Here is a 13,384-nt window from a genome sequence, read left to right as displayed (position 1 = left end):
AAAAGTAATTTAGTCTAAATTTATATTCAAATCATATTATAAATATACCCTAAAATAATTTATATATTTTTTATTATCTTATTAATGTCCTCTCTCACCGTCGTGAAAAAGAAAAAGTCGGTTTACACTGGGGTAAACATAAAAAATAATAACGAAAATATTTACTTAATAGTATACACCAATGCACAAAAAATGTTAAAAAAATAAATAACTCATCAGCTTAAGCTGGTGAAGTTGTATAGTCTTCAAATTGGTAGTGTAGTTGTATTGCTTATATAGCATGGAAGACAAGCTTGTAAGTGATGTGAATTGGATTAGGGTGTACTTGAGCTCTGATATCAGTTGAAGTATGATATACTGGGCCTACTCAGGTCACCTCATGGAAGAGATTGGGTTCGCTGGGTCGAACTTATTTTTCGTAGTATTAGTTATTTACTATTTTTAATAAACTTTTGGCGTTGAGCTCACATGGTCAAATGCCCAGCCAACGGTGTTTGGATAGCTAGTGAGTTAATTAAGTAGCCATCAAATCTCCTACGGTGCGCACCTAATAATTTTAATTACTGCACTAGTGTCTGGTTAAGTTAGTTGGACCTAAGCTAATCAAGCTAGAACGGACCTGGTCGATTAGGGACACTATAAATTATGTGGTGCATCCCTAATCAAACTATCTTAGATTATTGAATTAATTTGCAAGATCATTTTCTTTCTCCTTATTCGACTATCTCTAAGCCATGGAAACCCTAGCCATCATCTAGGTCGACCACTGCTGCTTACCTTCTTGTCTGGCCAGCACCTTCAACCTTGAGAGATGGCCCACCTGCCTTATCTATACCTTTCTCAGTTATTCGGCAATTACACCTATTTCGCCCCCATTTCCACCATCCCGCCCTACCTTGCTTGACCACCACCACATCCTTGCCGATCAACTTTCATTCCACTAACCATTCCAATAGATTCGTCCATCATCTAGAATCAACCAAACCTCTAAAATCATTTCCTGATGCGGCCATTGAATCTCAAGGGTGCCATTAACCTTAACCTAGCTTTCGCCATGGAGATCGGATCTCATATCTGATGTTATCATTGGGTTCATTTAGATCGTGGGAATTGGTGGAAGCCTTCGGATCACCAAACAAAGGAGGATCTATCAAGTGGTATCAGAGCCGGTCGATCTCAGACCACCATTAGTGGCTAATACTAGATCCATGGCTGCAAGGAGAACTAATGAAGATCTCGTGGATTAAGAGGAGGAGATCTTTACCGATGTTCCTAATCAAGATGAAAGAAGGATTGCACAAACAATAATGGAGACAGATCAAATTGAATGGAGGCTAGGGCTACCACCCATGGACATAATCCTCCTCCAATTGATTGATGAGATATGTGTGGACCGAGAGGTGCATAGAACAGCACAAGAGAAGGCTCAAGTCACACAAAGGAGGATTTAAGGCCTTCTTGTGGAGACAATAACTGGTTATCCTATCCATTGGAATGGTACTTTTGCCCTTGAGGAAGATGATTGTGATTTGAGTTACAGTTCTGGATAGAAATTAACACATAACTTTTAAAGGCAATAGAGATCGATCTAACCGTTGAAATGATTTAATATTTTTATATATTTTTTCTCTAGAAGCTAAAAATCTAATGTTACCAGAATCTCATCAATCAGATTAGTAGATAAGAAGATATGATAGAAATACTAACCAAAGGTCACGGTTGGCGGGATGGACGTGGATGATACAAATTGGTGATGTGGGTAAGTTTAGGGTTATGGAAGTAGAAGATGGCTATGGTGGATGGATTAGTACCTTGAACAAGTTAAAGGGAGGATAAAGAGGCTTCTAGGTGGAATTGATTGCCAGAGCGAGGAGGGAGAAGCAGCGGAGTTGTAACCTCAGCCATGGGTTGAATCTTAGAGTGGTTATCGAGAGGGAGATAGGGGAGGGAGAAGGTTTGCTTAACCCTAGATGCAAAACAAATGCCAAATGTTCAGTAATATCAAAGTGATTGCCATTCCGCATATTTAGAGGCTAGCTATATATCCAAAAATAACAAATAAACCCTATTATGACATAATTCAACCCTTAGGTGTCTGAACAACCTCGTGAAGCCGTTTGAACAACCAAAATAGTAACTCCTTATGTAAGAACACAATGCAGGTATTGAAACACCATGTTTGAAGGGTCCTTCCTAGCATTCAAATGCCAAACTCAAAAGTCATTATTCTTCAAAAATAAAAATGGGACAATTTGAGGCGGGTTAGTCAGGTTCAATCCATATAATAATACATATCATAATCACAAACCGTAACAATCCATCATGCTTCCCTTACTTTGTCCTCAAGGTGCAAAGTGGATAATATGGTCCATTAAGTCATCCTCCATCTCCTACGTTGCCTTATCCTTAGGTCGTCCTAGCCCCTCCACCAGAACCTCTATCCCTAAGTGATAAGTCGGTTCCTATGGCTAGATCGAGTTGATCCTAGGTTTTAGAACTGAGACATAAAAGACTAGATGTACCAGTGTCCCTTTAGGTAGTTCCAAGCAATAGTCTACGAGTCCAATATGCTCCAACACCTTGTATGAGTTGTAGAACTAATAAGACAACTTATGGTTTTGCATAGGCCGCAAGGTCACCTAGCAATATGGCTGTGCCCACACAAAGATCCAATTACCATTGCAAACTAGCACTTGTGATGTTCCTGATCATAGACCTATTTCATCTGGCTTTGAGTTGCAGTGATATGCTCTCCAAGTCATCTCAATGCCTTATCCTAGTCCATCAGCTCTAAGTCCACCTCCGACCTCTCTACGACTACCAACCTATCATATGTTTGTAGAATGGGGGCCATCTGTCTATACACCGTCTCAAATGGAGTCATTTAAATATTGTGGTGGTTAGGGTTGTCAATTTAAACGAGCGGCTTGGGCTCGAGTTCGGCTCGGCTTGATTAGAGATGAGCCAAGACCAAGCAGTCGAAATCAGCTCAAAATTAATGTTGAGCTGAGCCTGAGCTAGAGCTGGCTCGATCTGGCTCGGCTCAATAAGCTCAGTATAAAAGAGGTGAGAAACCCTAATCCCCAAATCTAACATCCCACATCCCTGCCTCCTCCTCCTCCTTCGGCAGTAGGCACCCATGCTCGTCTCCTCGAGCTATCATAGTGCCACCTTGTCCTCCTTCGCCAAGACGCCACACCTCCTCCTCCTCCTTTAGCAAACGGCACCCATGCTCATCTCCTTGAGCTGTCGCGGTGTCGTCTCATCCTTCTTATCCAAGACACAAACTGTCGCCTCCTCCTTCGGCAGTCGGCACCCGTGCTTGTCTTCTTGAGCTACCGTGGTATTGCCTCATCCTCCTCCAAGACGCCAAGTCGTTGCCTCCTCCTCCTACTACTTTGACAGTCGGCACCCGCGCTCGTCTCCTTAAGCTGCTATGGTGCTGTCTCGTCCTCCTCCTCCAAGTTGCTAAGCCACTGCAGTACCACTACCTCCTCCTCCTTCGGCACTAGCAAGCCATCGTGGTGCCTCCTCGTCAAGCTGCCGCCTCACCCTCCTCCAAGTCGCCACCACATCGTCCTCCTCCATCAGTCAGCAAGAGGTATCCTCTATCGTCCTCCTCCATCGGTGCATGGAGAAGAAAGTGTGAAGTTTAATTTGTCATGTTTGTCAAAACAGTTATTTTTCTTTTAATTTTATAATAGTTACTTTAATTTGTCATGTTTGTTAGAAAAGATTCTCTATTATTTATTTATATCGCATAAGCTAACATAAAAAGTATTATATCTCTTTTACCATTTTATTTCAAGCTCAATTACTAGCGGATGTGATTTGTTTTAGATCTCCCTAGTTACACTTTCTCACCTTTAGAAAGGAAAAGAGAAAACAGGGAAGAAAGAGGGTAGGAGGATGTTATCCTCTTCCTTGGCAATTCTCCTCCACCACCTTGTTTTGTTCATCATCATTACTATTTTTTCCACCCAGCTCTGTGCTACAGAGCACCTTCAAATATGCCCTGATATAGTGATATCCCTCGTATGTGGTCTTTTGTCAATTAAGGAGTGTTAAAATGGAAGAAAGCTAATTATAATATTCTTCTTCTTCCTTTTCTTTTTTTTTTTCTGTGGATAAAAACCCAAAAGTTCTGTTCTCTTACCTTGTGTGTAATGGTCTTGTAATACTTACAGATTTATGAATTTAATAAGTTTTTGAAGATTATTCTGTTCTTATTTTTGCTACATTTAAGAAGGCATTTTTGCTGCATTTAAGAACCCTTGTGTGTAATGGTCATACTTACAGATTTATGCATTTAAAAAGTACATGGAAAGAACCTAAAGTCTTCTTTGGTTGTTTTATTAATTTCTCCTAGAGATTCTATTTGTCATGTTTCCCTTTTATTTTATTCTATTAACTATCCCCTGTTGTATCTGTCATTTGTGATTTGTTCTTGTTTTATACTAATTAAATATTATAAGAATTTAAGTAATACTTTTGTTTTTATTTTTTATTTTTTTATGTAGATGTCACAGTCAGTAACTATGAATCTTTTTCAATCATCTGTGATACGATTCGGACTTCATCGACGTCGTCTCGAGCATGGATTCACTTTAGGAGTGTTTTTATTTCATGTTTTAGTGTTTAATTTCTATTAAAATAAGTTTTCTGTAAGTCGCGTTCGAACGCGAGTGGAGTGAGTTCGAACGCGGTTTGTGAACGGGGTTGTGAACGTGGGTGAAGAGAATGCACTGTGCGTTCGAACGAACTGTGAACGCCTGCATCGCGTTCGCAAATACCGAGAGGTGCGTTCGATTGTACGTTCGAATGCGGTGTGTTCGAACGCGGTCGGGCGAGTTCGAATGCGGTCGACGAAAATTGTATTTTTAGGGTTAATTTTGAGTTGTTGGTTAGCCTTTAAAAGGATGTGGATGGCAACCAAAGGGAAGAATTGATTATTGAATATTGAGATTGAGTTTTGCCTTGCCTCCTTCATCTTCTTCGTTCCCGTTCTCTCAATCCCCGGCGACGCCGCTTCTAACCTCCCTCGACTGGCCAATCACCCTAGTCCCTTAGGGGTGGCCCTCTCCTCCCCCTTCTTCCAATCTATCCAACACTTGCCCTAACCCTTCCATCACCCATAACCCTTTCACCATCACCTTTTCACCGGTGCCACCCCATTAACGCCGGTCCTCCACCAATCACCATTACCTAGGATCTCGTGCCTCCATCCACGGATCCAAAATAGACCATCCTAATGTTCGTCCACTAAACGAACGATATCTCAAGATCCCCGACTCCGATTCCCCTAAAACTTGATTTGTTGAAAAGCTCTTTTACGAGGATATAACATATCAAAATTTCACATTGATCCGACGACGGCATATTTCGAGATCTTATTTCAAAGTTCCGTGCCAGATCTAGTCTAGATCAGGAAATTGGAAGAGATCGAACCTTAGCCTAAGGGGAGATCATATCAATTTGGTATCAGAGTTCCATAGCCTAAGGCGTGATCGTATCAAGCTTGGTATCAGAGCCACCGTTCCTCGGACAAGCGCTTCCTATGACGACCACCAGATCCATGGCTGCACGACAAGATGATGAAGAAGAGATTCTCCCAATAGAGGAAAGAGAAACGGTTGCAGGGACTTCCACCCATGGAACCGCCCGATCTAATCGGAATACGGAAGAACCTAGCGTTCAAACCGTGTTGGGGTCTCTTTCCGAGCAAATGGCCATCAATAACCAAATGATGATGGAGATGATGCGGGAACTACGGGCGACAAGGGAAGCAATGGCGAACGGGAAAGCACCATCGACCCCACGACACGAGTCCACCCCCTTGAACCCACCGCCATCGGTTCAGCCTTTGCAACCACAAGAGCCGCTGCTACCACCACCCTATGGGAAGAGGCAAGCAAGGATGGTTACACCAGGTCCAGTTGCAGGTGAACCCATCCGACGAGCGAACCACCATGGAGACCACCTTGGAGATCAAGATCCATGGGCGGGCCAATACGATCCAGAACCACGGCGAGTTAATCAAAACCGAGGGAGGGATCATCAACTCTTCATGGTGCATCCTTCTCTGGTTAGACAAGGACTTGGACATCATCCAGAACAAGACAACGACATACGTGGACAAGTCGTGCATCTCGAATTCCCCAAGTTCAAAGGTGAAGATCCGATCGATTGGTTGTATAGGGCAGAGCAATTCTTTGCATACCAAGGTACGGTGGAAGAATATAAGGTGACGCTTGCGAGCTTCCACCTTGAGGATGCGGCGCTTCATTGGTTTCAAGCAGCCAATGCCATAAAGGCCATCAAAACTTGCGCTGAATTTTGCGCCGATATCACACGACGATTTGGAGCATCGGGGTATGAAGACTTTGATGCTCTCCTCTCAAAAATAGTGCAAAAGACTACGGTTGGGGCATACCAAGAAGAATTTGAGAGGATTAGTAGCCGATGTCATCCACCATGGACGGATCAGCAACTTCGCAGCACCTTCATCTCCGGGCTGCGGGGTGACATACAAGCCGATGTGAGGGCTTTAAGGTCTAGAACCTTAAAGGAGGCCTTCAAGGATGCAGTGCTTATGGAAGACAAACATAGGGCCATGAAGATACACTGAAACAGAGTTGGACAAGCCAAGGAAGCCGCAATCAATCCCAACCAACCGTAACGGCAGGAAACATCACCGGAGTACCAAGAGTTGCTGCTATAGTGGTACCTCCTCGAGCACCTTTGAAGCCATCCCAAGATGTGAAGTATGCACCTAGAGGTCCAGGACGAGCACTCACACCTGCCCAAGTAGAAGAAAGAAGAACCAAGGGCCTATGCTTCCGTTGTGATTAGAAGTTTGTACCCGGGCATCGCTGCGCTAAACCGATGGGATCGGTGATGCTAATAGATGGATTGGAGGAAGCTGAGGATGAGTTTGCAGCTGAAAGTGCAGATGTGGCTGGACATCAAGGAGAAGAAGCTGAGGAGCAACCCGTGGAGGACATGATAGCCGAAATCTCCCTCCACGCCTATTCGGGGACAGCTGCGCCAAAGACCTTGTGGGTGAACGGTTTAGTCAAGAAAACCACAGTGAGAATCTTGATTGACACCGGGTCCACCTACAACTTCATTGACAAGAGGCTCCTTATGAAGATTGGGCTCGAGTCAAAACCCACGGAAGGGTTCGATGTGACGATTGGAGATGGTACCACATTGCGAGCAGATTTTATTTGTGGAGGTGTGGAATTGAAGGTGCAAGGCCAAACTTTCACATTGGACCTTTACCCTTTGGCCTTACGAGGTGCCGACATTGTTTTAGGGACTCAATGGCTTCAAAGCTTGGGGCCCGTAACCTTTGATTTCTCAAACCTCACACTGACATTTCGGAGGAATGGACGAAGGGTGCTGTTGGATGGAAACCAACCGCGGCAGGGGCCGACATTGCAACCACTTGTGGGCTTTCCTTGTGCAGGGGACCAGGCTCTACTATTGCAAATGGATGTCGCTGAACCTAACTCGAGTCATTGGGAGGACCTAATCCGGATCCACCAACTGCATATAACTCGACCTCCCGAGCGTAATCGGATGCAGCAGATTTCTATTGCTGAACTGACATCGAGTCAAGTGGTTCGACCACCCGAGACCAAGTGGACTCAATGTAGATGGGTCAAATTCCTTCCATGGGCTGAGTGGTCATACAATACTACTCATCACTCTAGCATCAGCATGACCCCCTTTGAGGCGGTTTATGGGCGCACTCCCCCTGTCTTGCGTGCGTACGATAGACTCGCGGCGGCGGATAGGACTGAGCTTGACTTGGAGCTTGCTGATCGAGATGAAACATTGAGACGGCTCAAGACTCACCTAGCCACAGCCCAAAACCGCATGAAGCAAACTCATGACAAAGGTCGACGTGAGCGAGAATTTGAGGTGGATCAATTGGTGTTCGTTCGAGCTCAACCGTATCGGCAATCCACATTGAGGCCAATTTTGAACCAAAAGTTGGGTTACAAGTACTACGGTCTGTATGGAGTGCTACAACGAATCGGTCCAATAGCTTACCGGTTGGACCTACCTGAAGGAACCAGGTTACATCCGGTCTTCCATGTATCAGCATTGAAGGCCCAGATCGGGCCTAACCATGTGGTGGGTTCGGCCTTACCCGAACCAATGGAGGAAGATGGCCCAACTGAACCGGTCCGAGTCTTAGGTCATAGGAGAAGACGCCATGGGTCCAGATTAGAGACTGAAGTGCTGATTGAGTGGCTGGGCAAACCTACTGACGAGTCTACATGGGAGCTAGAGTCAGATATCATGGATCGCTTCCCAAGTTTCAAACCTTGAGGACAAGGTTGCGGAAGCGTGGTGGATTGATACGATTCGGACTTCACCGACGTCGTCTCGAGCATGGATTCACTTTAGGAGTGTTTTTATTTCATGTTTTAGTGTTTAATTTCGATTAAAATAAGTTTTCTATAAGTCGCGTTCGAACGCGAGTAGGGTGAGTTCGAACGCGGTTTGTGAACGGGGTTGTGAACATGGGTGAAGAGAGTGCACTGTGTGTTCGAACTGCATCGCGTTCGCAAATACCGAGAGGCACATTCAATCGTGCGTTGGTGCGTTCGAACGCGGTCGAGCGAGTTCAAACGTAGTCGACGAAAATTATATTTTTAGGGTTAATTTTGAGTTGTTGGTTAGCCTTTAAAAGGATGTGGATGGCAACCAAAGGGAAGAATTGATTATTGAATATTGAGATTGAGTTTTGGCTTGCCTCCTTTGTCTTCTTCGTTCCCGTTCTCTCAATCCCTGACGACGTCGCTTCTAACCTCCCTCGACTGGCCAATCACCCTAGTCCCTTAGGGATGGCCTTCTCCTCCCCCTTCTTCCAATCTATCCAACACTTGCCCTAACCCTTCCATCACCCATAACCCTTCCACCACCACCTTTTCACCGGTGCCACCCCATTAACGTCGGTCCTCCACCAATCACCATTACCTAGGATCTCGTGCCTCCATCCACAGATCCAAAACAGACCATCCTAACGTTTGTCCACTAAACGAACGATATCTCGAGATTTCCAACTCCGATTCGCTTGAAACTTGATTTGTTGGAAAGCTCTTTTATGAGGCTACAACATCAATTTACGTCGATCCGACGGAGGCATATTTTAGGATCTTATTTCAAAGTTCCGTACCAAATCTAGTCCAGATCAGGAAATTAGAAGAGATCGAACCTTAGCGTAAAGGGAGATCGTATCAATTTGGTATCAGAGCTCCATAGCTCGAGGCGTGATCGTATCAATCTGATGCTGTTAGTGAAAATGAACGTATTGAAATTGATATTGGTGAAGAGAATAATGAAACTAACAAGGAAGAAGAAAGTAATAGTCAAAAGAAAGGGAGGATCATGGGTTACAGTACTAAAAGATAGGCTACAGAACGATTCCTTCAAAATCTAAATTTATTACCGGAATCAGTCTGCGCAACCGTGGGAAAATTTTACCAAATATTTTTCTGTAGTCAGAAAATTACGAAACTAAGTGGATTAGATCTGTAACTCTCTGATCTATAATTTTACTATTTACGCCCTTCACAGATTTGAACTGCAACTAGGACAAAAATATGAAATAACGCGAGTGATGATGGTGGTGATGGGTAGAGTGGATGTTAAGGTTATGGATGGGTATGGAGATGAAGGTGGATGGTGGTTGTAGTTAAGGGATAAAGAAGAAGGGAAAGAAGAGGGAGGACAGACGAGGGAGATTAGAAATTAGGAGAGAACTTGCCAACGATTGAGGTGGAAGGATGGTGAAGAGTGAGGAGGGAGAGAGAATCGAGTGAAGATAGGAGGTAAGAAATCAATAATCCACACAGCATAATAAATTTTGCTATCATCCACACCTTTATAGAGGCTAGCCAAAAGCCCTAATAACAATAACTAACCCTAATCCTAGTGCAATCCCGCCGATCGCGTTTGAACGCACCCGATCGCTTTCGAACGCACAAAAGACGTTCTCTATATGTGCGAACGTGATGTAGGCGTTTGAACGCACCCAACCGCGTTCGAACACGCTTTTCACGTCCTCTGTATTTGCGAACCTAATGCAAGTGTTTGCAAGGGCGAATGCGATCCCTCCTACGTTCGAACGCGACTTACAGGAACTTTATTTTAATGAAAATAAATAATTAATGCAATAAGAAAAGACTAACAAGGTGTATCAACCCACCATGCTTCCCCTACCTTGCCCTCAAGGTGTAAACTTAGGAAAACACTCCATGATATCAGTCTCCAACTCCCATGTCGCTTCATCGGATGGCTTGTCAAGCCACTCGACTAGAATCTCCATCTCTAATCTGGTACCATGTCGTCGTCAATGCCTAGCAAGTACATGAACTAGCTCTACGATCTCTATCTCCTCTAATGGCTCCCGTAGAACTGATCTAATGACCTCTTGATCTCTAATCCGCTCTCTCAATAATAAAATACGGAAGACAGGAAGCACTCTTGACCCCTTCAATAGCTTCAAACGATATGCAACTGAACCAATACGTTCTAACACCCGAAACAGATTGAAGTAGCAATGTGCTAACTTCTAGTTTTGCATCGGACGCAAGGTCACCTATCAATACGGTTTCACCCTCACAAACACCCAACTACCGATGTCAAACTCCTGCTCCCTATGGCTGCCATCATAAACTTGCTTCATGTGGTTTTGAGCAAGTTTAAGATGGGCACGCAACCTCCTCAATGTGGCATCTCTATCCATTAAAGCTAAGTCCACCTCCGTCCGATCTGTAGATGCCACTAAATCATAAAAGCGTAATGTCGGAGCTATGCATCCATACACCACCTCAAATAGAGTCATGTCAATGCTACTGTGGTACGCAATGTTTGTAAGACCACTCTGCCTACAGTAAGAACTCTAACCACCATCTCAGCATCTCTCCAACAAAACATCTCAAGTACTACTCAATGCCTTGATTGACAACCTCGGTTTGACCGTCCGTCTGTGGATGGTAGGCAGAACTGAAATTCAATCGAGTCCTTTGCAATCTGAAAATCTCTGTTTAAATGTCGCTTATAAATACACGATCATGATACGAGACAATCGAGCGTGGCATGCAATGTAACCGAGCAACATTTCTCATAAAAATTTTAGTGATACGATTCGGACTTCACCGACATCGTCTCGAGCATGGATTCACTTTAGAAGTGTCTTTGTGTCCTGTTTTAGTGTTTAAATTCCATGAAAAATAAGTTTATGTAAATCGCATTCGAACGCGGGTGGGTGAGTTCGAACGCGGTTGTGAACGTGGGAGAAGAGTGTGCATCGTGCGTTCAAACGCCCCATTCGAACGCACTGTGAATGCCTACATCACGTTCGCAAATACCGACAGGCACGTTAGATCACGCGCTCGAATGCCTGCATCGCGTTCACAAATCCAGAGGAGTGAACTCGGTGCGTTCGAATGTGGTCGGTGAAAATTGTATTGTTAGGGTTAATTTTGAGTTGTGGTTAGCCTCTAAAAGGATGTGGATGGCAACCAAAGTCATTATTAATTATTAAGAATTGAGTTTTGCCTTGCCTCCTTCGTCTTGTTCGCTCCTATTCTCTCAATCCTCGGCGACGCCGCTTCTAACCTCCCTTGACCGACCAATCACCCTAGACCCTTAGGGGCGGCCCTCTCCTCCCCCTTCTTCCATTCTATCCGACACTTGCCCTAACCCTTCTATCAACCATAACCTTTCCACTACCACTTTTCACCGGTGCCACCCCATTAACGCTAGTCCACCTCCAACCACCATCACCTAGGATCACGTGCCTCCATCCACGGATCCAAAACAGACCACCCTGACCATTGTCCACTAATGGGATGATATCTAGAGATTCATACATCCGATTCACCTGAAGCTAGATTCTTTGGAAAGATCTTTTCTGGGACTACAACATATCAAAAATTCACATTGATCTGAGAGCGGCATATTTTGGGATCTTATTTCAAAGTTCCGTGCCAGATTTAGTCCAGATCAGGAAATTGGAAGAGATCGAACCTTAGCCTAAAGGGGAAATCGTATCAAGTTTTGGTATCAGAGCCCCCGTTCCTTGGACAAGCGCTTCTTATGATGACCACCAGAGCCATGGCTACACGGCGAGATGATGAAGAAGATATTCTCCTAATAGAGGAAGGAGAAACGGTTGCAGGGATTTCCACCCACAGAACCACCTGATCTAATTGGAATACGGATGAACCTAGCGTTCAAGCCGTGTTGGGGTCTCTTTTCGAGCAAATGGCCATTAACAACCAAATGATGATGGACATGATGCGGGAACTACAGGCGACAAGGGAAGCAATGGCGAACGGGAACGCACCATCGACCCCACGACGCGAGTCCACCCCCTTGAACCCACCGCCACCGGTTCAGCCTTTGCAACCACAAGAGCCGCTGCTACCACCACCCTATGGGAAGAGGCAAGCAAGGATGGTTACACCAAGTCCAATTGTAGGTGAACCCATCCGACGAGCGAACCACTATGGAGACCACCTTGGAGATCAAGATCCGTGGGCGGGTCAATACGATTCGGAACCACGGCGAGTTAACCAAAACTGGAGGAGAGATCATCAACCCTTCATGGTGCATCCTCCCCCGGTTAGACAAGGTCTTGGACATGATCCGAAATGAGACAACGGCATCCATGGACAAGTCGTGCGTCTCAAATTCCCCAAGTTCAAAGGTGGCGATTCGATCGATTGGTTATATAGGGCGAAGCAATTCTTTGCATACCAAGGTACGGTGGAAGAATACAAGGTGACGCTTGCGAGCTTCCACCTTGAGGATGCGGCGCTTCATTGGTTTCGAGCAGCCAATGCCATTGAGGCTATCAAAACTTAGGCTGAATTTTGCGCTGATATCACACGGTGATTTGGAGCGTCGAGGTATGAAGACTTTGATGCTCTCCTCTCAAAGACAGTGCAAAAGACTACGGTTGGGGCATAACAAGAAGAATTTGAGAGGATTAATAGCCGATGTCGTCCACCATGGACGGATTAGAAACTTCGCAGCACCTTCATCTTCGGGCTGTGGGGTGACATATAAGCCAATGTGAGGGCTTTAAGGCCTAGAACCTTAAAGGAGGCCTTTGAAGATGCGGTGCTTATAGAAGACAAACGTAGGGCCATGAAGATAAACCTGAAATAGAGTTGGACGAGCCAAAGAAGCCGCAATCAATCTCAACCAACCATAGCGATAGGAAACATCACCGGAGTACCAAGAGTTGCCTCCTCGAGCACCCTTGAAGCCATCCCAAGATGTGAAGTACGCACCTAGAGGTCCGGGACGAGCACTCACACCTGCCCAAGTGGAGGAACGAAGGGCCAAGGGCCTA

The sequence above is a fragment of the Typha angustifolia genome, chromosome 6, assembly GCF_048772165.1.
Source record: "Typha angustifolia cultivar Huaian chromosome 6, ASM4877216v1, whole genome shotgun sequence".
NCBI classification, from domain to species: domain Eukaryota; kingdom Viridiplantae; phylum Streptophyta; class Magnoliopsida; order Poales; family Typhaceae; genus Typha; species Typha angustifolia.
Note: the sequence above shows the minus strand (reverse complement) of the source record.